Raw genomic sequence first — 27,546 nt, 5'->3', positions numbered from 1 at the left:
CCAATCTGAGAAAAATTCAAGAACCCAAATTAAAAAATACATTTGGAAGTGATTGAACAAAAGATGTTTTTTTCCATCTTGGGTCCATCAACCTCCACCTGGGTCCAGAAACCTAAAGGATCTGATTGTCTGGCAGTGGGAGAAAATGTCTCTTGCCATTGCCATTATAGCATGTGAGAATCTCTCTCCATGTCACAAAAAAAATAAAATTGCCATGAAGGCCATGGGGGGTATCTTCCAAGTTTCAGGCTCATGTGCAGGGCTCAAAGGAGCCCCTCGTGATTTATATATTCTTTTGAGTCATCTTTAACATGTGGCTCATTAACAAGATGGCTGTTTGTTAACCCAGAGTTTTCAAACTGTCCAAACAAGGATTTTAGGACAGACTGAGGACCCTGAGTGCTCAAAGTGGCCTTAAACCTGAGTTGTAGAACATTTTGAGAGACCAAGTTAAAAAATATACATACTAAAGTTATTGAACAAAAGAGCTTTTTCGCACATCATCATTAGACTGGGTTCACAAAACCAGATATTGTCTAGGGATCTCAAATCCCAGCCCCAGGGTCCGGAAACTCACAAAACACACAAAATAAAGTTATAAATGGTCATGATATATCAAAACAAAGAGTCAGGGCCTTTAGCTTTGGAGGTTTAGGCCCAATGCCTGGCTGAGTGCCATGACCTGCAGCTAATCTCTGCTGTGCATGATGGAAGGCCTTGTCCACCAGGGATTCGCTGCACATCAATGTTGGGCATGGGACTCGGCCTTTGAGCCCTCCGCCCAAACTCTGGAGGTTGATGCCTGTCTGCTGGGACTGGGACGAAGCTCACGGCAAATGCCACTGCAGATGGCCAAATTCTATGACCAGCCTGGAAGAGGAACATAGCAAGTGAAATAAGCACAGCATAAAAAAACCTAGATATTCACTTCATGTGAAAGTTAGTTATGGTTATGGTTCAGTGAACACAAACTCCAAAAAGAACTGTAAATTCATCAGGTAAAGTATAGATTCCACAACACCATAACTCACTCTGCCTGTCATGTTTTGCACTTGTTAGGCAGCTTTTTGTTCAATATCCATTGGCAAATAGGTCCACTCAGCTTGACAGGCTGTGTGAGCTATGTGTGCATTAACACACAAAATGTGGGGTTTGTGTTTGCTCAACCATAACTAACCTACAACTGTGTTTTTTCAAAATACACTAATTCTTGTGCATAAACTCAAATTACTCCATGTGACAAATCTCAGGCACCACAATAAAAACTTTGGTCTCAGATTTATGTGGTAGTGAAGTGGAACAGTCAAGATCCACACTGTAATGTTTGTAGGTAGAATTAAACCAATTATTCAGCACTGTCTACTGAATTCCGACGTCCTTATACAACCCAGGGAGTTAGATACCCATCTATGGCCTTCCCAACTTCCTCAGATCTCAAGTAAATGTTCTTGCGCAGCACATGTGTAGGTAACTGAAATGTGTGGTGATTCTCAGATCTGCAGTCGAGGCATCAACAAACCAAGATGTGCCAGTGATATACATGTTCGATAATCTTCAAACTTGTAGGTGATGCATCGGCGCAGCTACCCTCAGACCTGCCTGTGACGTACTTTTGGAATAATCTTCAAATCTGTAGTTGATGCACCCGTGAAGCTACCATCAGATTGGCCAGTGATGTACTTTTGAAATAATCTTCTAATCTGTAGGTGAATGTACTTTGGGAATAATCTTGAAATCTGTAGTTGAGACACCAGTGAAGCTATCCTCATATCTGCCAGTGAAGCACCTTTGGAAAAATCTGCTAATCCATAGGTGAATAGAATGTACTTTTGGAATACTCTTTAAATCTGTAGTTGAGGCACCTGTGAAGCTACCCTCAGATCTACCAGTGATGTGCTTTTGAAATAATCTCCAAATCTGTAGGTGATGCCCCTGTGAATCTATCTCCAGGTCTTCCAGTAACGCACTTTTGCAATAATCTTCAACTCTACAAGTAATGCATCTGCGCAAATACTCTCAGATCTGCAGGAGATATACTTGATTATCAGCTTCCTTTCTGCATGGAGCGTGCTTGTACATGGTGCCTCAGATCTGTAGCTGACTTGTATGTGCAGCAAACCTCAGGATGTAGCTGATGCCCTTCTGCAATGTTCCTCCATTCTGTATATGATGCACGCATGAAACTACCCTCAGATCTGCAAGCAATCAATCAATCAATCATTTGTAGAGCGCACTACTCACCTGTGAGGGTCTCAAGGCACTGGGGGGGGGGGGGGGGGGGGGAGCTGCTTCTGCTCAAACAACCAGGTCTTGAGAAGTGTCCTGAAGGTCAGCAGGTCCTGGGTCTGTCTCAGGTGGATGTGGAGGGTGTTCCATGTCTTGGCGGCGAGGTTGGAGAAGGATCTGCCGCCGATTGTCGTTCAGTGGATGCGTGGAATGGTGGCGAGGTCAGCGGAGCGAAGCTGGCGGTTGGGAGTGTAGAAGGTGAGTCATTTGTTGAGGTATGCTGGTCCGGCATCGTGGAGTGCTTTGTGAGCGTGGTTGAGGAGCTTGAAGGTGATCCTCTTGTTGACAGTGAGCCAGTGCAGGTCCCTCAGGTGAGCAGTGATGTGGCTGTGGCGGGGGATGTCAAGGATGAGGCGTGCGGAGGCGTTCTGTATGCGTAGGAGTCTCTGCTGAAGTTTGGCCATGGTTCTAGCATAGAGGGCGTTGCCGTAGTCCAGTCTGCTGGTGACATGTGCCTGGGTGACTGTCCTGGTTCCGGTGGGGATCCATCTGTAGATCTTGCAAAGCATGCGGAGGGTGTTGAAACAGGAGTAGGAGACGGCTTTGACTTGCTGGGTCATTGACGGTGATAAATCCAAGAGGAACCCCAGGTTGCGTGCGTGGTTGGTGGATGTTGGTGCAGTTCCCAGCGAGGCCGGCCACCAGGAGTTGTCCCAGGCGGAGGGGGTGGATCCGAGGATGAGGACCTCCGTCTTGGCTGAGTTCAGTTTCAGGTGACTGTTCTTCATCCATTTGGCGACGGCCTTCATTCCTTTGTGTAAGTTGGTTTTGGTGGTGGCGAGGTCTTTGGTGAGGGAGAGGATCAGCTGGGTGTCGTCGGCGTATGAGACGATGTTGAGGTTGTGCGATCGGAGGATGCAATGCACCTATACAGTGCACCTATACAGTGTGGGCTGGATCTGTAGGTGATCCACTTGTACTGTAAGTCTCATATCTGCCAGTACTGCACTTGTGCAGTGAGCCTCGGATCTGCATGTAATAATTCTTGACTTGGGTTGTCACATATCAAACAATGAGGGTGACTATAAGGTGTAGGGTCCTCAGTGCATGCAGAGGTTCGTTTGCTACTGTGGCCCCTCTGTCCTTTTTTCTGGCCATCCTATCTTATTCACTAGTCACTCTGCCTCCCCATTGTAACTCACGGGTCAGCCTGCTCCATTCACTTCTCAAGCTGACTCATTTACTAGTCACCTAACCAATATGTGTGTGATGGTGTGTGTCCTTCAGTCACCTCTCTCATTTCCTGGCCACTTTGCCTCCTTTTCAGGCCACACATCTTCAATAACTCCTCAGACTGCCGCATTCGATGGCCCCATTTGTTCCGGTTACTGCGTTATTCTTCTTAATATACTCATATTATTGTTAGTCGCAATACCTCATTATCCTGCACAGTGTGCTGCTTTGTCTTCTGGCTCACATGGATAATTTTCTGTACAATAGGTGGAGCAGAGCCGATTTCACATTAGATTCTTTCCGGAATGCAGCGACAATTTCGGTGCATTTTATATTATTTTGAGTATATACTTCGGTAAGGGAAATATGCCGAGCACAGATTGGCTCCAAGCATCTAAAAGGGTTCATACCAGGCGACAGTGCCTTTTGCTGTCCAGGTCTCCCATAATCATGCCTCCTTTCACCAGATACAGAATCCTGGAGCGGAGCAAGGCCTCCTGCCAACTCAATCAGGTCCATGGCTCATGTAAGCTCCGGCATGTCAGTGCAGTGTGTTGCATCTTGCTCTTCCTCCTTCCTTGTCCTTTCTTGGGGGCATATTTACAAGGGCTTTATCTAAAAAAAAGCGGAGATAAAAATATCGCCCTATTTACAAGAGGGTGCTAACATGCATAATCGCATGTTAGCACCCTTTTTCCCAACGCCTCCCTGCAAAGTGGGCATCACTGGGCATTCCCCGGATGGACTACCTTGCAAATATCGCTGATCTTCACATCGCGATATTTACAAGGCAGCCCAAAGGATTTTAGCACACGTTAGATTTTGGCAAAAACGTCCGTTTTCGCCAAAAACGAACGTCTGCTAAAATCCAGTCTTACCTATGATTTACATAGGGGGTGGATTGTGCTGATACGACCACAGGGTCGTATCAGCAAGGTTATCAGCAAGGGTATTGCCGTTTTGCAGGTAACATCACTGGAAAACCAGCGATGTTCCCTGCAAAACTGAGATAACCTCGCTATCTCTGTAATTTTTATCGCCCTGGAGAAACGTGTTGTTAATAACGCGCTACCAGGGCGATACATTCCAGAGATAGCCTGCGATAAAAAAGTTATCGCTAAGCACGGCCAGTGATTATTATCGCTGGCCATTGATAATATGCCCCTTAGTGTATTGTACTCTGCTGCTCAGCCAGTCTCTGTGAGGTCATCCACTGTTCTAGTTGTTTATGTTTAAGTGTACTGTCAGTTATTCCTGAGGCTGAGCAGCAGGGTGGCTGCTCCCGGGAGGGCCTTTGCTGGAACTTACCATCTATATTATATGCTGTACCTGTCCACCTTGTAATTTCATTTAATCAATAAATCTACCCCTTGGACACAGCAACTAAAGAGTCATTCTACATCTTTGAAATGTTACACTGGCACCGATTGGAAAAAAGAAACTGCGCGTGACAAAACTAAAAAGAAGAAACTACAAAATAATCTAAGAGATAGTAGCTGAGCCTGATGCCTAATGACTTGGCTGCCCCACCGGTGTTTACAACAACAGACAGCCTACGGAAGTAAGTTTTAGGCGTTACATCTCGTCTGCCTTCAATGAGCGTTTGATGTTTGAAACTGGCCAGCTTACAGAAAAATGTTTTGGGCATAGGACGTCATGTGATTTGAATAGTGTGGAAGTCTGAAGTCTGCGCAGTCTACTGGTGCTTTGATTTGCCTTGCCAATCCTTACTTGATTGAGACTGAAACTTGGTATGCTGTGAACAACTGGCACTTCTACTGTTTGGAAGTGTAACTGAGAGGAGCAGTCTGTGAACCCTGCTGCTTCCTGCTACGTTTTTACTATCTGCTGCAATATCTCTTCGGTGAATAAGAGCATCCTATACTACAGTAAAAGCTTCTCCTTTTGTGTAGTCTGATCTCCATTACCTCCTCGTCCGTCTTCTTCGCCACAGTAGTAAGAATGAGCCTTCGGCTCCCGACAGAAACTCCAAGTGAAAATTAGCATACCAGTCTCCCTCTCCCTCCAATATGGCCCCCAGTGACGACAGCCAATCCCATAAAGGGATTTAGAAATCCACAAACGACCTGTTTTTTTGTTTCTGCACTGCTCCGAGTGCTGTGTTCCTGCTTGTCAGGAGAGTGTGGGGCGGCGGTCCTGCTGTAGCGGTCTCTTGTGCCCTGTGTTCGTTTGGTGTTGGGGGAACGTTAGTTGTTGTTCAATATGTTATGTTCCTCTGACCAACGTGCCTCTCCGGTTCCTGCTCTAGCGGCCCCGGCGTGGCGGAGGTCGGGTTCGCTTTGGGACCCGCCTCCTCCCTGAATCCGCGCCTCGGTGTCCTGCTGCAGCGGACTCATAGCGGCGTGTTTTTCAGTCCTTGCCGACCGCACGTCCTGCACAGCGGACTTTATGCGGTCGGCGCTTTGTTACTGTTATTCGCGCTTCAGGCGCAGGGCATTCTGTTGCTGCCGTCTTCCTGTTTGTGGATTCCTTTAGCTCGACAGTCCTTGGCGGCGACTCCTCGGCCGGGGTTTTTCCTCGGGTAAGGGGCGCGGGCTTCCGGCTCCTTTATTGTGTGTTGCGGGCGTGTCCTGTGTTTTTTCTTGATTGCCGTGGGGCCAGGTGGCCATTTAAACGCTGATTTCTTGCCGGTTTCTGTGCTGGGTTGTTCTTCCCTTACTGCTTTTGCGTTTGCTGCTGTTATGGAGATTTCTGGTGATGATGTGGCTCCTGGCCTTGGGGAAGTCGCTTCTGGGTCTCAGGATGCTTTGCCTTCCTTGTCTGTGCTTCAACAGATGATTGATTCGGCTGTGGCTGCTGCTTTGCAGGGCAAAATGGCTGCGCCTCCTTCTAAGAAGATCAGGTCTGATCCTGCCTCCTAGGTTGATTCTGACGCTGAGGATGATGTGGAGGTTAAGGGTCGCTTTGTGCAAGGTGCTGACCTTAAGGACGTGCTGGGGCACATTCGCACCAACTTGCTGTTTCCTGATTTGGTTGTTCCGCTGGAGGAGGATTTTTTTGCGCAATATCAACATCTGGATCCTGAAAATCTTCCTCTGCATTCTTCTGTTGTAAAGGTGTTAGAGACTGAATGGAAGGATGTTGACAAGGGGGCTTTCCCATGATACTTGGCTAAGCGTTACCCTTTGCAGGATTTTTCTACCAAGTATCCTTCATCTGTGAAGGTTGATTCCTTGATGGCGGCGATGTCGTCTCATGGGTCTGTGGTTTCTGAGGATTCCTCTCCAGCGGATCCTGTGGATAGGAAGGTGGATGGGGCGGTGAAGGACACTTTTTCTGCTGCCAATTTTTCCATCCGAGCTGCTACTTACTCTTCTTATGCCATTCAGTCCCTGCTGAAGGATTTTCAGTCATTGGCTGAACTGTTGGACCAGGGGGAGGATGTCTCCTCTACGTTGGCCATGATGGAGCAGCAGGTTCGTCTCCTTTCGGACTTCTCTTTTGATGCTTTAGGTGCGGCTGCTTCTGCGGCTGGTTTTTCGGTGGCGGCTAGGCGCCAGTTGTGGCTGCGCTCCTGGAAGGCTGATGCTACCCAGAAGTCTTTGTTGATGAAGATTCCATTTACTGGGGTTAAGCTTTTTGGGCCTCCTTTGGAGGATATGGTGAAGAAGACTGCGGAGGATAGGAAGCTGCTGGCTCCGGATCAAGCTGGTCGTTTCCGGTCTTTTGGTGCTACCCGTGCCTTTGGTCCTTCTCGTAGGGGCCGTGTTCACCAGCCCTTTCGTGGTCGGGGGCGTGGCCGGGGTGACCCTTCCACTGATAAGTGCCGGTTCTCCAACGTTCCCTCCTCCGCTTCTGCTCCCTCCAAATCATGTCTCTGTTTCTCCGGGGAAGGGTCCAGTTGGGGGTCGGCTGCGATTCTTCCTGACGTCCCGGAGGTTGTCTGTGTCCGATCAGTGGGTCCTTCGTGTGGTTTCTGAGGGTTTTCGCCTTGGGTTCAGCCAGGATCCGCCAGACTATTTCCAGTCCACTCCTTGCCCCAGGTTTGCCCTCAAGAAAGCGGTGCTTTTGGCAGGTATAGACTCTCTTCTGGCAAAAGGTGCTGTGATTCCAGTTCCGGAGGCTCAGTGGGGGTTGGGGGTGTACTCCATCCTGTTCCTTGTGTCCAAACGCACGGGGGATCTCAGGCCTGTCCTGGACCTGAAGTGGCTGAATGGCTTCATTCCCCCTCAGACTTTCAAGATGGTGTCTCTGAACGTGATTCTACCTCTGATTTCTCGGGGAGACTTTCTGGCGTCAATCGATCTGCAAGACGCCTATCTCCATGTGCCTGTGCACCCCGACAGTCAGCGTTTTCTGCGGTTCTGTGTCCTGGGTCGGCACTACCAGTTTCAGGTATTGCCTTTTGGTCTCTGCTCTGCACCCAGGGTGTTTACGAAGGTTCTGGCACCTATCATTGGTCATTTGCATGGGGAGGGCATTCAGGTGTTTCCCTACCTGGACGATTTATTGATTTCTGCTTCTTCTCTTCCTAAGGCGGTGATCCATGTCCAGAGGGTTTGCCGGGTCCTGGAATTGCATGGCTTCCTGGTGGATGTGGGGAAGTCCTCCCTGGTTCCTTCGCAGGATCTGACTTTCATTGGGGCTCGTTTCAGGACTCTGTTGGGGTCGGTGTTCCTGCCCCCTGCACGGATGGAAACCCTGCTGTCTGCTGTTCAGTCCCTGCTGTTAGGTCCTTCCCAGCCTGCGGGACTTTGGTTGAGGGTTCAGGGTCTCATGTCCGCTTCCTTGTCCGTGGTTCCTTGGGCTCGCCTCCACATGTATCCCATGGTGTCCCACATTTTGTTGCATTGGGACCCCTATTCTCGGAATCTCGATCTCTTGATTCCTGTGTCAGTGGGGGTTCGGGAGGCCCTGGGTTGGTGGTTGGACGTGGTTCATCTCTCCCGGGGTTGTCCTTTTCTGGTGGTTCCTTCTCGGGTCCTCACTACCGATGCCAGCCTCTTGGGCTGGGGTGCTACTCTGGGGGATTCTTCGACTCTGGGTGTTTGGGCTCCGAATGTGATGTCTTGTTCCTCGAATTACAGGGAGCTGAAGGCTGTCCAGTTGGGTCTGTTGGCCTTCTCGGACCTTCTCTTGGGTCACCATGTTCAGGTCAGGACGGACAATCAGGTGGTCATGGCGTATCTCAATCATCAGGGGGATTGCCGGGTTCCTTCCCTCAGTTCCCTCAGTTACCAGATTTGTTTGTGGGCGGAGTTGCACCTGGAGTCACTGTCGGCTGTTTACCTTCCTGGTCGGAAGAACGTGGTTGCGGACTGCCTGAGCAGGGTCTTTCCGTCCATGGGGTCCTTGTTCCTGACGCGCCTGATGTTCCGGGCTTTGCGAAGGAGGTTTGGGTCTCCAATTGTGGACCTGTTTGCATCCCGGTCCAATGCGCAAATCCGTTGTTTTTGCACGATTATGCCGTGTCCGGAGGCATGGCGGATAGATGCTCTGTCCTTCCTGTGGCCGAAGGGCCTGTTGTATGCATTCCCTCCTGTTCCCCTGATCCCCGCTGTGTTGCAGAAGATCAAGAGGGAGGGGGCCCTTGTTTTTCTGAGTGTACCGGGTTGGCGTCGCCGCCCGTGGTTTCCTCTGTTGTTGGAGTTGTAGGTGGGCACGGGATGGTTGTTGGCCTTCGATCCTTTTCCTCTGGTGGGGCCTCCACTTCCTCTTCCGGTGTTCTGGTCCTTGGGTCTGCGGGCCTGGCTCTTGAGAGGGACTCCCTGATTCGGGGTGGGTGTTCTGTGGTAGTTGCTGATGTTATTCAGCGGTCCAGGCGTCCTTCTACTTTGCGTTCCTATGCTAAACACTGGACCAACTTTGCTGCTTGGTGCGTTCGGCACGGTTTGTCTGTGTCTGACTTGGATCCTGCACGCATTCTTGATTTTTTCTTTGAGGGATTTGATTTGGGTTTGGCCATCTCTTCTCTTCGTGCACAGTGGGCTGCCATTCGGACCTTTCATGCGCTTCCTTTGATCTCTGTGACGCCCTTGGTGTCCAGACTTTTGAAATCTCTGGCTTTTCAGCGTCCCCGTCCTGTTCTGTCTTCTCCTCCTTGGGATCTTCCGCTGTTTTGCGTGCTCTGCAGCTTTGAGCCTTTGGAGTCGGTTGACCTGAAATTCTTGACTCTTAAGGTCGTCTTTCTCGTGGCTATTGCTTCTGCCAGGAGGATTCGGGAGTTGGGAGCTTTCCTGCGGTCCGCTCCTTTTTTGTGTATTCTGGAGGATCGTGTTGTGCTACGCCCTCACCCCACTTTTGTTCCTAAGGTGAATTGCTTTTTTCATCGTTCTGCTGAGGTGGTTCTTCCAGTTCTTTATCCTGGTCCCTCCTCTGGGGAGGAGTCGCTGCTGCATCTTCTGGATGTTCAGCGCGCCTTGTTGATTTACCTGGATCGGACTTCTTCCTTTTGCAAGGTGGATAACTTGTTTGTGAATTTTGGTTTGTCCCGTAGCGGTTTGCGCCCTTCCCTGTCCACTCTCAGTCGTTGGATTAAGGACGTTATTCTGTTGGCTTATGGTTCATCTTCCTTGTTTCTCTCTCTTCCTATTCAGGGGCGTTCCACTCGTTCGGTTGCTGTCTCCTGGGCCGCTTTCAAGGGGGTGTCCATGGAGGATATTTGCTGTGCTACCACTTGGTCTTCCCCTCATACCTTCTGTTAGACCTGGCATCATTGGCATGACTCTCTCCTCCATTTTTTTCTGTTGGCCTCCTCTGTTTACGATGTTTTTGCTGGAATATTGCTTTGGCACTGTGCCTCTGCTGATCAGTGCCACAGTGCAAGTGCTCCCTATGTTAAATTGATACATTGATTGGTGTTACCATGATTGGCTTGGTTGACTTACTGTTCAGACTCTAGTCTAGTGCAACGCATGTGCCAAGGGCATGTAAGTTAACTGCTGCTGGTGGGCTCGCAGCACTGGTTGTGCCACCCACAGAAGCAGCTTATAAAATGGGTCCCAGGCCTGCCATCGCAGAGCCTGCGTGCAGTCCCTGACTGCCATGTCGACTTGGCAAGGAAACCTACTTGCCAGTCTCTAAAACCTTCACTTTGCCACATTTCAGACACCTCTATGGTAGGCCCTAGGGCTGGGTGCATTGTTGGTAAAAGGTAGGTCATGCCCTGATGTGTGTGGCATGACCTAATAGTGAGTTACAGCCATTTACGTTTTTCACTACTGAAGGGCTACCTGCCTCCCATAGGCCAGAATGGGCAGACTGATTATTAACTCCATTATAACCTATCTGACTCAGGGAGCATGGTAGCAGGTCGAGTTTAGTATCCCTGAACTCAGAATTTAATAACACACCCTTTAGGATGGATGGTTTTTAAATTCTGTGTTTGAAAATAGCCCTTTTAGAAAGTGGCTATTTTCTTGTCCAACTATCCACCGGTCTCTGCTGGTTTGGTGTGTGTGTCAGGGGCTGGGTGGCTCCAGAGGTCTGAATGAGTCAGTGTGGGGTGAATGAGGCATCTACACTTAGAGTGGGGGAAGAGTAGTCCCTGATAGCCTGCCCTGCCTGACACAATGCTGGCTCCACCTCCTGCCGGGCGACTGATAGCCCTGCCCCTGCCAGTGACAATACTGGCTCCGCCTCCTGCTGGGTGGCTGATGACCCTGCCCTGCTCAGTGAATAGGCCAGGTGCCTCGGCCTGGCAACACCCACAACAAACCTAGGATGGGGGAAATTTCCCTGCTTGGACAAAGGGAACAAAGCAGAAAAGGGGTATAAAAGAAGGACCCCTGAACCAAAGAACTTAGATCACTTCTGACAAGGAAATCTCTACCAAGGACAAGAAGCCTGCTGATCCAAGGACTTGCCTCCCCCTTCTGCCAGTGTGCTGTTTGCTGGGGGAACCCGAAGCTGCTTCTTTATTTTTGCCAAGGGACAAGGAGAGAGGAACTTGGTGTGTACTCTCAAGCTTGCAAGAAAATCTTCAAGGGCTGGAAGAGTGCCAGCCTCCTGCTGAAGCGTTACAACAAACAAATGATGGACGGAATGCTGACAATGCAGACATTCTACCCCAGTCAAGAGATCTGGGTTAAATCCATCGTTCTTTTGCCCACTACACCACCCCAGTTCAGACATGGCCATATGCAAATCAGTCTTGACGCTGTGCCTCATGGGAACAGTCCAGCCCGAACTGCCAAGCCATGTCTTCCCTGGACCAGAATCAAGCATCCTAGGACCGGTTTCTGGCTATCAGCCGTCATCAGCCAGGATAGCTTGACTCCAGTGGCGTAGTGAGCACGGGTCCCACGTCTGGGAATACCCATCCCACTTAGGGCGAAAAGCGTTACAACAAACAAATGATGGACGGAATGCTGACAATGCAGACATTCTCCCCCAGTCAAGAGATCTGGGTTAAATCCATCGTTCTTTTGCCCACTACACCACCCCAGTTCAGACATGGCCATATGCAAATCAGTCTTGACCCTGTGCCTCATGGGAACAGTCCAGCCCGAACTGCCAAGCCATGTCTTCCCTGGACCAGAATCAAGCATCCTAGGACCGGTTTCTGGCTATCAGCCGTCATCAGCCAGGATAGCTTGACTCCAGTGGTGTAGTGAGCACGGGTCCCACGTCTGGGAATACCCATCCCACTTAGGGCGAAAAGCGTTACAACAAACAAATGATGGACGGAATGCTGACAATGCAGACATTCTCCCCCAGTCAAGAGATCTGGGTTAAATCCATCGTTCTTTTGCCCACTACACCACCCCAGTTCAGACATGGCCATATGCAAATCAGTCTTGACCCTGTGCCTCAGGGGAACAGTCCAGCCCGAACTGCCAAGCCATGTCTTCCCTGGACCAGAATCAAGCATCCTAGGACCGGTTTCTGGCTATCAGCCGTCATCAGCCAGGATAGCTTGACTCCAGTGGCGTAGTGAGCACGGGTCCCACGTCTGGGAATACCCATCCCACTTAGGGCGAAAAGCGTTACAACAAACAAATGATGGACGGAATGCTGACAATGCAGACATTCTCCCCCAGTCAAGAGATCTGGGTTAAATCCATCGTTCTTTTGCCCACTACACCACCCCAGTTCAGACATGGCCATATGCAAATCAGTCTTGACCCTGTGCCTCATGGGAACAGTCCAGCCCGAACTGCCAAGCCATGTCTTCCCTGGACCAGAATCAAGCATCCTAGGACCGGTTTCTGGCTATCAGCCGTCATCAGCCAGGATAGCTTGACTCCAGTGGCGTAGTGAGCACGGGTCCCACGTCTGGGAATACCCATCCCACTTAGGGCGAAAAGCGTTACAACAAACAAATGATGGACGGAATGCTGACAATGCAGACATTCTCCCACAGTCAAGAGATCTGGGTTAAATCCATCGTTCTTTTGCCCACTACACCACCCCAGTTCAGACATGGCCATATGCAAATCAGTCTTGACCCTGTGCCTCATGGGAACAGTCCAGCCCGAACTGCCAAGCCATGTCTTCCCTGGACCAGAATCAAGCATCCTAGGACCGGTTTCTGGCTATCAGCCGTCATCAGCCAGGATAGCTTGACTCCAGTGGCGTAGTGAGCACGGGTCCCACGTCTGGGAATACCCATCCCACTTAGGGCGAAAAGCGTTACAACAAACAAATGATGGACGGAATGCTGACAATGCATACATTCTCCCCCAGTCAAGAGATCTGGGTTAAATCCATCGTTCTTTTGCCCACTACACCACCCCAGTTTAGACATGGCCATATGCAAATCAGTCTTGACCCTGTGCCTCATGGGAACAGTCCAGCCCGAACTGCCAAGCCATGTCTTCCCTGGACCAGAATCAAGCATCCTAGGACCGGTTTCTGGCTATCAGCCGTCATCAGCCAGGATAGCTTGACTCCAGTGGCGTAGTGAGCACGGGTCCCACGTCTGGGAATACCCATCCCACTTAGGGCGAAAAGCGTTACAACAAACAAATGATGGGCGGAATGCTGACAATGCAGACATTCTCCCCCAGAAACCGGTCCTAGGATGCTTGATTACGGTCCAGGGAAGACATGGCTTGGCAGTTCGGGCTGGACTGTTCCCATGAGGCACAGGGTCAAGACTGATTTGCATATGGCCATGTCTAAACTGGGGTGGTGTAGTGGGCAAAAGAACGATGGATTTAACCCAGATCTCTTGACTGGGGGAGAATGTATGCATTGTCAGCATTCCGTCCATCATTTGTTTGTTGTAACGGGGGGGGGGTACCGGAAGAGGAAGAGGCCATGAATGGGCACGTGGCATCTCCCGGCAGCAGTGTTTCCTCTAAGAGCCTTTCTCCTGAAGAGTTGAAAGACAGGGAGAAGGAGAGGGAGTACAAGTTAGAGATGGCAAAACTTAAATTAGGAAGGCAGTTGGAGTTAGAGAATGCAAGAAGCAAGAGAGAAGCTGAAATGGAGAGCAAAAGATTAGATTTTGAAAGAGAGAAATTAGCATTTGAACATGAGAAGATGTTGAGGGAGATGGAGCTTAAAACTAAGGGGCAGATTTATGAGCCCCTTGCGCCACTTTTGCGTCACTTTTCCCATGTTAAAAGTGACGCAAAAGTGGCGCACGGGGCTCATAAATCTGCCCCTAAGAGTTTAGAGTTGAATCCCTCTGGTGGCAGCACTCATCTGTGCCTGCAGAAAGTAGGTTTTATTTTCCCAAAGATGTGATAAAAGATTACAGTAGAAATGAGGATATTGATCAATGGTTCAAAGCATATGAGTTAGCATTGTTGGCCCACCGGGTCCCTGAGAAAGATTGGGGAGCGGGGTTGTGGGGTCGCTTTGTCAATGAACGGAGAGATACCTTGTTGGACATGCCTGCTGAGGAAAGGATGTCGTATACTCATATGAAAGATGCTTTAATGTTAAGGTATTGCTTAACTCCAGAAAAGTACCGACAAGCCTTTAGAGAATGTAAGAAGTTGCCTGGTACTATGTGGATTGAATATGTGTCCTTTTTTTGCAGAGCCATGGATGGTTGGGAAAAGGGTAGCAAGGTGGATAGTTATGATGCTCTTTATGATTTGTTTGCATGGGAGCACTTGTCTAATAACTGTTTTCCAGAGCTACGCCAGCACCTTATTGTTAGCAAGATATCTAACCCTAGAAAACTTGCTGAGGAGGCGGACCGCTGGGTCAGTACCAGGGTCCACGAGGGTCCAGTGGGAGACTCAGCCAAAGGTGGCCAGGGTCCCCAGCAGAAGAGTGGGGGGGACAGGGGTAAACAGAGGGAGTTTCAGAAAGGGCCCCAAAGTAATCCCCAAGGGAACCAAGGGAAGGGTTCCCAGCCTCCCCCTGTAAAGAAGCCAGAGGTCCCGACAGGTAAACCTGTTCCCAGGGGCCCAGTGACCTGCTACGTTTGTAAGCAGGTGGGACACCGTTATTATGATCCCCAGTGTCCCATGAAGGATTCAAATGCACCACCGCGTGCACCCCCCCGTCAGGTAGCAAATGCAGCCCTGGGAGGGAGCGAGATGGGTGCCCCCGGTGGGTGGGGTCCCGCAGAAATGTCCCTGGTCTCTTTAGGAGACGTGGAAATGGTCCCTCCAACCCCTCTGCCTAATAACACTAAGAAATATAGGCAGTGGGTGACCATTAATGGCCATAGGGTGGAAGCTCTCAGAGACACCGGAGCAAGTGTGACAGCTGTCAAGTGTCACTTGGTGTCCAGAGACCAGGTGGTCCCTCATGCATTCTACCCCGTTGTAGCTGCTGACAACTCAGAGTAAGTGTGAGGTAGCTCAAGTTCCTTTTGAGTGGGGGGGGGTCTCAGGTACTCTTCAGGTTGCTGTGAGGCCCGCCATGCCTGTTGATTATCTCCTGGGCAATGATTTGGAGGACTCCCCTTGGGCTAAGGTGGAGCGAAAAGCGCATCTGGAAATGTTGGGTCTGCCGGAGTGGGTGTGTGCGACCACCCGGTCCATGTCAGCTAGTAAGGGTGTTGATGGGGTCCTGGAGCCTGAAAGTATGGCCCAGGACCCAACCATGAAGAGAAGAGGCAGGGGGCGCGGGAAACCGTACCCCATCGTTCCCACGGTCCAGGAGGGAGCAGACCCTGAGGGGGATGCCCTGGAAGCTACAGGGGAACAAGTGGCTGAACTGGGAGACCTGCCCGAGCTGACCCATTAGCAGCAGGATGGTGGTCCCTCCAGGGAGGAATTTTGTGCTGAACAGAAAGTGTGCCCTTCTCTTGTGGGTATGAGGCAGCAGGCCTCAGCCCAAACGACAGGTGATCAGTCAGGATCACATTGGATTTACTGGGAGAACGACCTCCTGTATAGCGAGCCTAAGGCTGCTGAGCCTGGGTCAGCCCGTGTGCTGGTGGTACCCCAGTGCTTCAGAGCCTTCCTACTGGGGTTGGCTCATGACGTTCCATTAGCTGGACATCTGGGGCAGGACAAGACCTATGACAGGCTTGTCACCCATTTTTATTGGCCCCAGATGAGAAGGGATTCAGACATCCATTGTAGGACCTGCCAAACTTGCCAGGCAAGTGGGAAAAGTGGGCGGAAGCAGAAGGCTCCCCTCCAACCTTTTCCCGTAGTCAGTACCCCCTTTGAGCGAGTGGGGATTGACATTGTGGGGCCACTGGACCCCATGACAGCCATGGGCAACAGGTTTATCCTGGTCTTGGTGGACCATGCCACCCGGTGCCCGGAAGCCATCCCTCTCCGCACAGTGACGTCCCCCGTGGTGGGACGGGCACTGATGGGTGTTTTCTCCCGCATGGGGTTTCCCAGAGAGGTGGTGTCAGACCGGGGCACCAACTTCATTTCTAATTATATGAAGTCTCTGTGGAAGGAGTGTGGGGTAACCTACAAGTTTACCACTCCTTACCACCCTCAAGGTAATCTGAAATACGACATTGAGCAGGGCCAAGAGCCTTCAGCTCTAAGTTTGAAACCGGATATTGAGCAGGGCTAAGAGCCTTCTGTGCGCTCTGAAATAAGGCGTGCAGGAGGAGTATGAGCCTCCTGCGTTGACTGTGATATGGAACATTGAGCATGGCTACGAGCCTTTGCTACTCTCTGAAACGGGGCATTAAGCAGGGCTGTGGGCCTTTTGCCGTGAGTGTGAAATGAGACGTTCAGTAGGACTATGAGCATTCTGTGCTCTCTCTCAAATAGGATATTGAGCAGGGTTATGAGCCTTCTGTGAAGAGTATGGAATGGGAGCATGAGCAGGGCTATGAGCCTTCTGTGAAGAGTACGGAATGGGACATTGACCAGGGCTATGAGTGAAAATGGGACCATGAGCAGGGATATGAGCCTTCTGTGAAGAGTATGGAATGGGACATCGAGCAGGGCTATGAGTGAAAATGGGACCATGAGCAGGGCTATGAGCCTTCTGTGCTCTCTCTCAAATAGGATATTGAGCAGGGTTATGAGTCTTCTGTGAAGAGTATGGAATGGGACATTGAGCAGGGCTATGAGTGAAAATGGCACCATGAGCAGGGCTATGAGTGAAAATGGGACCATGAGCAGGACTATGAGCCTTCTGTGAAGAGTATGGAATGGGATATTGAGCAGGGCTATGAGTGAAAATGGGACCATGAGCAGGACTATGAGCCTTCTGTGAAGAGTATGGAATGGGACATTGAGCAGGGCTATGAGTGAAAATGGGTCATTGAGCAGGGCTATGAGCCTTCTGGAATGGGACATTGAGCAGGGCTATGAGTGAAAATGGGACATTGAGCAGGGCTATGAGCCTTCTGTGAAGAGTATAGAATGGGACCATGAGCAGGGCTATGAGTGAAAATGGGACCATGAGCAGGGCTATGAGCCTTCTCCACTGCCTCTGAAATAGAATGACCTAGGCACAAGCCTGCAGCTGCCTGGCTGAAGCAAGCATGCAGTGTTTTGCATTGGAGAAGGTCTGATTATGCTTTCATCTGTTCTTTGAAATTATAGTTATTGCTGTAATAAATTAGATACATTCAGAAAAATAATAGCCTTATTCCTCTGTTATAGGAATCAGACAATTACATTTCCGCATATTTTATCTGTTTTCCAGTTTTTGTACCCTCGACCTGTAACTTTATAATCATTCCTTTTAAACATCAGTGGCAGAACATACTATCTTGCTGTGCATTCTGTTTCACCTTTGCATCAGTCAATAAACTGTCAGATCCTGCTGTTCGCAAAGATTCTTGCGAAAGCAGATTTTTTTACAGTTTTAACCATCTAGCAGTAATAACATTGTTAGTCACAGAAGCATTTGATGTACATGTTTATCAACATTTCAACATTGTCTTGACTTGAACATGAAACATTTTGCTTTCCTAGGTAACCTGGTGCGAACATTAACGGATGACAACACAGTACGTCAGGCGATTTAATTTTTAACCTACTTGCATCTCAAAGGTAAGCAAATTCGGTTTTAAAAGTTACGGTTTCATGTGGATTTCTTTAACTTTTCATAGTGAACGTATGCAAAGAATGTCTATTTCAAAGTTTTGCGCAAACAACAATTCCCTTGTTTGAGCCTCTAGAGAATTGATCCAGCGCAAAACCAGGGGGGGACAAAATTTACAAATCCTCCTTGCGTCGCAGACCCGTCGTCACGCTAACTCATTCACACACGCATTCATTGGTGGGGCCCATAACACAAACACACATACGTTTCTCTCACGAGTCTGCACACAGGAGGAATGATGCTGCGCTGGACATGTGGGGGGGTACCTTATTACCTATAGGGAAGAAAGTTATATTACAGAATATACATTTGCATCACCACCTATAGGATCCTAACCTTAAACATCAAGGCACTCCACCACTTGGTCGATGGACCAATTAGTTGGACTGGTTGATGGTGATTTAGAACCAGCTAAAACACATTAAGCTATAGAATCCTCAATTGTCCTAGTGGAAAAAACCACAAACTCATAATATCTTGTTAATCAAATTATTTTATCTAAATATTATTTGCAATTAGCATTTTAGTCAATCAAAGTTGAAATTTAGTCAAATAACACAATTCGCATAACAATTTATATTTACCTATTCTTTCTAATGGGGTCTTTTCTATTGAATTGGCTCTGCATAAACCGAATTCTCTGCTTAATTGTCCCAAAAAAGCAGGCCAAGACTCAAAGTCCGGAAAGTTCTTTGCTCAGCACGTCACAGTCCCAAAGATCTCCAAAGGACCAGAAAACGTGCAAGCATCTGTCATCGCCTGTGGGGTCGGTAGGGATGTGCGGTCATCGATCGATCTCCATTCTAACTCCTCCCTATTCTACTGCCCTTCTTATAATAGGTTTCTGGGTAACATGAAACATTCTTTTACCAATACTACAATCTGATTGGTCAATTTAAAGGAAATTTTAACATCGTCGAATTTTCACAGACTTTTGGTTCTCAAAGAAATGTTAAGTCACTTCCTCGGTCCTGGACGTGTCCACGATACAATGTATTCTCTTCTGGTTGAGGATATTCATTATTCTTGTATTGGTTTTTACTAACTGAAGTTTGGCAGTCCTCCATTTTCCTATCCTTGACCAGGAACACTGGGCTCTGACTTGAGGTTGCCTGGAGGTCTACGGAGCCATCCCAGTCTGCGCAGTAGACATCGCGCTCACGAGACGGTGGCCACTTCCGAACTCCATTTTGGATGTCATGGTTTGGTAGGCCCAAATGCCAACTTAAGCAAAACAAACACAAAAGAGTAATTAATTTACAGAAATGAAGATTCTAATATTAAACCCTCACTAATCCCTTTATGTATTAGTAATTTCCTAGCTTTTAGCGACATTTAAAGCAATAAGACTCACTCTTCGGTACAAACTTGAACACAAACGTCACAAAAGCAACATATATCATGCAATATTCTCTCACCACACGTACTAATGTTAATAGGCGTTCAACAGTTAGTTATTAGGGTTATTCTGCCATGCAAATAGCAATGAGTCCCGTGTGTAATTGGTGTTTACTAAAAGTGCAAATGGTTGATTAATATAACACTGCAAACAGTTAATTCAAATGATAATATAAGTCAGTTAAGTGATTAGTATTTTCATGCAAAATAGTGGAGGTATACAAAATTTTGCTTTACCTGCTCCATCAGAATGTAGATGTAGTAGGATCTCTAGATCCTCCAGATATAGTGGGGGTAAATTACATAAAACCCCAGCTGTGCTGAAATGCCGCCGTTCATGGAGATAAGTTGTGATTTGTCTCTTGTGGGAATTATTCTCTGTGTTTGATCCAGAAGCCTCTCTTCCAATCTTCTGCCATCCATGGCCATACGTGGGAGACCAAAGCAGTACCATGGGAAGAAATGCTTTGACAATTGCATATGAGATCTGTTCCTAGACCCAGCACACATCCATGTTCACTTAACATGATATGAGCCCATTATACTTGTTTCGCTTAGGTAAGCGTTATTGGTTTCCCCTGCAGTATTAAATGCGATTAATTACCCTTTTTGCATCGATGGGCCTGAGCTAAAGCCAGAAAAGTAAAAAAATAAAAATATAAACAAATCTTTTTCAGCTTTTTGTGTCTGATTGGGCTTTCTTCTCAGCAAATCAAGTTGACGAGCCTAGAAAGCCTTCTATTAATCAGCAGGTGCTTCAGAAGAGGCTGAGGGAATGTCACGAGAGAGAGGAATCCTTTTTTCAACCTTTCTTTTAGTTTCAGAATGTTCTATTGTATCATGAGGTAAAACATATTAAACCATAGGAGAATTGACAACAAGAACTATTACAAAGAGCCTGTAACATACAGTAAAACAATTTGCAAAAAATCTAAACATTTAGTAGCAATAAATTGCATAGTGCTAAGATAGATAGCAAATAAAAAATATAAAGCAGTTATATGCTTGTAGAATAAAAAGAGGGAAGGAGGTAGAGAAAAAGAGGAAGAGAAAGAAGGAGGAGCCTTTCATAAGATAACAGATAAAACAGATTTAACAACCAATAATAGATATCAAAATAGTGCATTATAAGCACTATAGTATCAAATCATCTAGGTAGATCAAAATCACGTCTTTGTTAGAGGGTCTATAAATATGTTTGGATAAAAAAAGGTATACGACCTCCAGAGTAAATTTCTTCCAATTATTACCTGTATAGAAGCCAATTATGTCCATCTAATCTGTGATTATGACATATCGTATTTTGCCATCTTGCAAAAGTGATCTGCGTAGTACCTTTTAAATTTGAAATAATTATCTGCAATGCAATAGCAATGAGAAGCTCCATAATTTCCCAGTCAAGGTATCAATATTGAAGGATCCTCTGAGGGATATGTTTATCATAGTAAGTTAAACAGTACATATATCTATAATTTCATCCCAAACTTGTAGCCAAAACATTTGCCAGGGGGGCACTCTAAGAACATATGCAATATTCCACTATTATCCCTATTACAACAAGACTAACATTTTCTATCATTAGAAAGTTTCATTCTAGAAAGAGAAGAAGGGGTTATGAATAACCTATTATAGACGAAATATAATGTTAAGCGCATACACTCCGGAGCACCCCCGGGCTCCTGCCCGCACCACATCTTCCACAAATCCGCCACCTCCATCGCCCCTTCATTACGCCACATCATCAACTGCTCCAATGATGACTGGAAACACGCTGCGATCAACCCCCTGCTGAAAAAAACATCTGCCAACCCGACAGACCTGAAGAATTTCAGAACCATCTCCATGCTCCCCTTCCCAGCCAAGGTCATCAAGAGCCCACCAATGCCCAACTCTCCGAGTTCATTGAAGCCAACCATATCCTTGACTTCTCTAAATCTGGCTTCCCAAACACCACAGCACCAAGACCGCCCTCCTCGCCGCACCAATGACATCCACTCCCTCCTCAACTGGAGAGATATAGCAGACCTCATCTTCCTGGATCGGTTGGCCGCCTTCGACACCGTCTCCCACTGCACCCTAAGCAGGAGACTCCGCGATGCTGCCATCTGAAAAACAAAGCCTTGGGCTGTATCTGATTCTTCCTCACTGGTATATCAACTCAAACTACCTCTGTTCCTCTCAGAACCCACGGAAATCAGCTGTGGAGTCCCCCTGGGCTCTTCCCTGAGCCCCACCCTCTTCAACATCTACATGGCCCCGCTCACAGCCATAGCCAGGAACCTCAGCTCAACATCGTCTCCTATGCCAACGACACCCAACTGATCGTCTCCCTCACCAACAAACCCCCAATCACCAGAAACAACTTCCACGACAGCATAAAGGCCATCGCTACCTGGATGAGAGACACTTGCCTCAAGCTCAACCCAGACAAGACCAAAGCCCTCATCCTGGGACCCAACACCTCCACTTGGGAAAACTCCTGGTGGCCTGCCGTGTTAGGCACCCCACTAACACCCACAGACCACACTTGAAACCTCGGCATCATACTGGACTCCTCACTCATGATGAACCGCCAGATCAATGCCGCCTCCTCATTATGCTTCCACACTCTTTGTCTGCTTCAAAATACCTTCAGATTTCACCCAGAAACTCCCCAGGAAACTACAGAACATTCAGAAAACCACAGCCAGACTGGTCCTCAACATACCCTGCCACAGCCACATCTCCGAACACCTGCAAGAACTTTACTAGATCCCAGTCAGCAGAAGAGTCATATTCAAATTTCTCACACATGCCTACAAAGCCATCCACGATGCCAGACCAGCATACCTGAACTACTGCCTCTTATTCCACATAACCACCAGACACCACTGCTCTGCAGGACTGGCCTTTGCCACCGACCTTCGGATCTGCAAGACCAGGCAAAACATGGAACACCCTCAGGCTATCCCCGTCGCTGACCCAATTCAGGAAGGATCTCGAGACCTGACTCTTCAACTGAACCTCAGAACCCAGTTGGACCTGCTGCCCCCCCCCCAGGTGCCTTGAGACCCTTGCGGGTGAGTAGTTGTGCTTAACAATTACTGATTGATTGATTGATCAGGCAAGGTGAGGGCCTGCATCAAGGAGGAGGTCTCTAAGATGCTGGAGTTAGGGTTGATTGAGCCATCTAACAGTCCCTAGTCCTGCCTGGTAGTGCTGATACCGAAGGCTGACCCACTGGGCACCATTTCAGAGGGCCACTTCAAGTGTAGGGTGCTATCCGTTGGCTTAGAGCATGCCCCTGACACCTTTCAGAGGTTGATCAACAGGGTCCTGGCTGGGAAGGAGGCATTCTGTGCTGCTTAACTTGATAGTTAGCTGTCTACAGCTCCAGCTGGAAGGAACATCTATACCATCTCCATGAGGTGCTTCAGGCCTTGCAGCAGGTGTGCCCGACTATCAAGGCAAGAAAATGCCAGATAGGGCAGGTTTTCATGGTTTCTCTAGGTCACCTGGTGGGCCGGGGCAATGTTCAGCCCCTCCTGGCTAAGATTGGAACTATCCTGGCCTGAAAACCCAATAAAACACAGACTGCGGTGAGGGCCTTCCTGGACCTCACAGTATACTATAGGAGGTTTGTTAAGGGATATGGCACCACTGTGACCTGGACTGAAACCTGCCAGAAAGCCTTTGGTACCCTAAGGGAGACTATGTGTACAGCAGTTCAACTCAAGGCTCCTGACTGCTCCCAGGAGTTCAAAGTGCAGCCAGGTGCTTCAGAGCATGGTATTGGGGCTATCTTAGCACAGTTAAATGAGGAGGACCTAGACCAACCGATAGCCTTCATTAGCCAGAGGATATTTCCACATGAACAGAGATGGAGTGCAATCTGAAGGGAGGCCTTTGCTGTGGTATGTGCACTGAAGAAGTTGAGACCATACCTCTTTGAGACACACTTCTGGGTTCAGACAAACCACAAGCCCATCAGATTGATCATGCAAATGGGGTGAAAATACCAAACTGTTGAGGTGATCCATCTCCGTACAGGGAATAGACTTTACGGTTGAACACCATCCTGGGTTAGACCACGCCAATGCTGATGGTCTATCCCCTCTTCCGTCTTACAGATGAGAACTTCCAAGGTGAAGTTAGTTCTCCCCACTTTCAGCTGACGGGGGAACACATGTTAGACCTGTCAGTCTAGGAGTGGTTTTCCCCCAAACATTTTGCTTCCATCCTCCATTTTTTCTGACCTCCTTTTTTCTGGCCTTAGGACTCTGAGCACTTTACCACTTCTGGCCAGTGCCAAAGTGCTTTCTTCTCTAAACATGGTAACACTGACCTATAACCTGGGTCTAGTACTGGGTCAGCAGGGATAAACAAAAGGCAAAACCACTCATTCTAACATCTCTTGGTTAGAGAAGAACCCTTTAGGGAACAGAACCCATCAATCACCGAAGAATCAGTGTATTGTCATCATCTGGGTCTGTCTCTCCTGTCACACCACACCAGAGCTAGAGAGAACAGCCTGGTCGCGGGTCAGGGGAGAAGGCGTACAAGGGTTGTAAACAGTACCAGAAATGACAAGAAAACAGTGGGTGCTCCTTCGTGTGAAAAGGGGTTCAAAAAAAGTGCAGCGCTAAATCAAAAAATGTGAATAAAAATGGCTAGAGAAACTCAAAAGTGCTTTAATCGGTAGAGCACCTCTGCCAAAATTAAAAAGCAAAATGGCAATTTAGCATAAATACATCGTCATTATGCTCATTGTCCATAGTATGTGGTCGACATGTTTCTGCCCACTGGGATCTACAAAGTATCGAGGGCATTCATCAGGACCTTAATATTGCTGCTACTATGAATAAGTTGTAAAAGTATATTAAATTACAGACATTCCTACCACCGGTTGAACTCCATGAATGTAAAAACCGGATACCTAGGGAAGTGGAAAAACATAAATAAGGAGATGCGAAGAGCTATCCATGTTGATAAAACCAGCAAACAACAGTATAAATATACCGCCATACAAAACACAAATTTTTGTGTTAGTAACATCTAAAAGTGTATTAGATTGCACTTACCCTACAAATGTGGGTGATACCCTCACCTCAACCTGGCTCTACTCAGGGAAGGGGGCCCCCCTCTGATAAAGGGGAAAGGAAAAAAGAAACACGGCTGTTGTAAAACATGCCTAGATCTTTATGTTCCCCATACCAAATGACTAAGAAGTATAAAGTTTGTCCATGTCTCTAAAATAGGTGGAGGCACAAAGTATGGCAATAAAGTACTAGTCAGGGTAGAAGGCCTCTAACCAGATAGAAAGAAAGAGCCCAAATACTCCATCGAACAATGTAGTTAAAGGGCCATTGAAAAAATCCAGAGGGTTATTGTAAAAACACTAATGTTAAGGACTCTTTAAGTTGTTCTAGAAAGATTATAAGGCATTACAAGAGCAAAAGCCAAGCTTACCTCTCCGTCGGTACCCCAGGGCGGTCTATGAGTAAAGACCAGAGGTACCGACCCGAGCAGAGGGGGAGTGTTTTTATAATGTACTAGATTGTAAACAGGTGAAGCTGTTTAAGCAAGGTGGCTTGAGAAAAGCCTGCAATGTTTGCAGCAGCGCGAGGACCCCAAAGCCGATAATAGGCACCGCGCATGCGCTAGAAAGTGATGAAAACAGATGAATCAGTTGCAGCCAATCTGCTTCGGCAAAGCGCGTTGAACAGACTGATCAGCTGGGCGGCTTCGGCAAAGCCTGCAGTGTTTCCAACAGCATTAGGACCCCAAATGACAATGGCAGAGTACTGCGCATGCGCGGTGACCGCGACGTGGTGCGCATGTGCCGTGCTAGAGACATCGGTCTACCACATCTCCGATAAACACAGCGCATATACTGAATGTAAAATTGAATGCGCATGTGCCGTAATCGAGGCGCTACAGTGATACATCTCGAATATAGTGGGTTCCCATTCTAGATAAATGTAAAGGAATTACGGTAAGCTCCAGCACCAAAAGCGGCCAAAGAACATAACCGCTATGGTCGCTATGTAAACTATATACATGAAGGGAGTTCCCAAAGCATAACGTGAAGTCCCCCACGAGGATAACATCTCAATCAGACAACCTCTACAAGTGCGTGCCCTTCATTAAAGCGTGTTTAAAGTCGATGGGCATGCGCTCATATCTATTTCAACATAGAGAGAGATATATGTATGTGGTGTGTAAGGTTTTGTCAGGCCAACGAAAAAAGAAGAAGGGAACTATTATGACTGAGTTCCACGCGATAACCATTATGATACGTTCAGTATGTTAGTGAAATGGGGTTCAATAAAGAATTCACAAACATGGTGTATTAGTGTTGAAGACTCTCCAATTGAACGTATCACACTCTATTCACACCATATTCACAGACAAGGCAAAGATTAGGAGGTGTTGACCAGGGAGTACTGGATGAGAAACGTACTCCTGATTATCACTAAGTTTAAAGCAAAAGCCAGGGAATATCGTCATTAAGTCCTGTGGTATCTGAGTGTAAACGGTACACCCATCTCTGTTCTCTACAGAGGAGAAACCGTTGGATATCCATGATGTGTTGGGGAATATGGGGTTGCTCCAATATTACCCACCGAAGATCTGTTTCTCTATGGCCTGCCGAGATGAAATGGTTGGTAAGTTTGGTGGCACTCTTTTTGCACCGAATGGTGCTCTTATGTTCTGCTATTCTGAGTTTAATTTTCCTCGATGTCATTCCCACATAGTTCATTTCGCAGGGACACTTGATAAGGTAAATGACCCTCTCGCTGTTGCAATTAGTGTGTTTATCAAGCCGCCAGGGTCTACTTGTGCCAATGTCAACCTCGGTGGTATGTGATGTCTGGGGACACACCGAACAGTTCCCACATGGAAAGTGACCTTTAACAGGGGGTAGGCCCCACAAGGACAGCTCCGCAGATCTCTGGGACGCTCGAGGGCGTGTGTGTATCAGCTGGTCTTTGATGTTCTGGCTCCTCTTGTAGGCAAATAGAGGAGGAGGTAAGGTCTTCCCTTCAATTTTGACCACTCTCCAGTTCTTAAGAATGCTCTTCTTAAGGGCGTTAGAATGGCTGGAAAAAGTGTTGACGCATGTTATCCGATTCTCTTCAGTGCTTGGATCACGAATCCGTTTTTCCAGGAGAGCCTCCCTGTGGTTGTTCAGAGCTCTCTTCATCGATGTTTTCACTGTACTCTTTGGATATTGCCTATCCAGTAATTGTGCAGAAAGTTGATTGGCATGTTCGTAATACTTGGAAGTTGTTGAACAATTGCGTCGAATGCGGAGAAATTGCCCGAAGGGCAAATTTTCTCGCAGAGCTCGTGGATGGAAACTCTGGAAATGTAACAAGGAGTTCCGAGCCATCGGTTTCTTATATAGTTCAGTCGTGAGTATGCCATCCTGAGAGCTGATTTTAAGATCCAAGAATGGTAGGTTCTTTTTTGAAGTTACACAGGTAAACTTAAGAAAGTCATTTTGAAGGTTTAGCCATGTGTGGAAATTCTCAATTGTGTCAATAGGGCCTCTCCAAATGACCAAAATGTCGTCTATATACCGTTTCCAGGACAAAATATGGCCTAGAAACGGATTATTGATAGACAAAACCTCAGCCTGCTCAAAATGGTGGACATAGAGGTTGGCCAAGGAAGGAGCAAAAATGCTCCCCATCGATGTTCCGGAGATCTGAAGGAATAGCTGGTCCTCAAATTGAAAGAAATTTTCTTTCATAGCCAGGGTCGCGCAGAACATGATGAACTCAACTGGTGTTGTGCTCTGCAGATCTTGTGTTTCAAGGAGTGTTTTGATGACAGATAAAGTCTCATCCTGTGGGATGCAGGTGTACAATGACTCCACATCGAAACTCACAAGGAAGTCTCGTGTGGAGTCAAAAGGCATTCCATCAAGGATGCGCAGAAGATCCTTGGTATCCTCCACATATGTCGGCATTGTTTTCACAAGAGGTTTTAGGAAAAAGTCTACGAAGGTAGACAAGGGTTCGAGGAGTGACCCTATCCCCGAGATAATGGGTCTACCTGGGGGGGGTAACACTCCTTTATGTATTTTTGGTAATACATAGAAATAGGGGACTACTGGAAAGTTGGTTATCAGAAACAATGCCTCATGGTTGGTGATCCAACCTCGCTCCAGAGCGTCATCTACTTTCTCCTTAATGATAGCAAGAAGCCTCTTGGTGGGATCCAATTTAAGAGGCTTGTAAAAGGTGCCGTTGGTAAGTTGTCTTTTACACTCGCTTCGGTATGCTGTTGTGTCCATGA

The 27,546-nt window shown here is 47.7% G+C and overlaps 1 long non-coding RNA gene across 1 annotated transcript in view; it reads left to right on the top strand.

Annotated features, from left to right (window-relative positions):
* LOC146860804 (uncharacterized) overlaps positions 1–27,546 on the top strand; it is a 167,735-nt gene that overhangs the window by 81,590 nt on the left and 58,599 nt on the right. Inside the window, exon 4 of the long non-coding RNA XR_014979205.1 lies at positions 17,733–17,810. This is a non-coding gene — a long non-coding RNA (uncharacterized LOC146860804). The remainder of the gene's footprint in view (positions 1–17,732; positions 17,811–27,546) is intronic.

Source organism: Triturus cristatus, chromosome 3_1 (assembly GCF_964204655.1).
Source record: "Triturus cristatus chromosome 3_1, aTriCri1.1, whole genome shotgun sequence".
Taxonomy (NCBI): Eukaryota; Metazoa; Chordata; class Amphibia; order Caudata; family Salamandridae; genus Triturus; species Triturus cristatus.
This window is presented reverse-complemented; position numbering and strand designations above follow the sequence as displayed.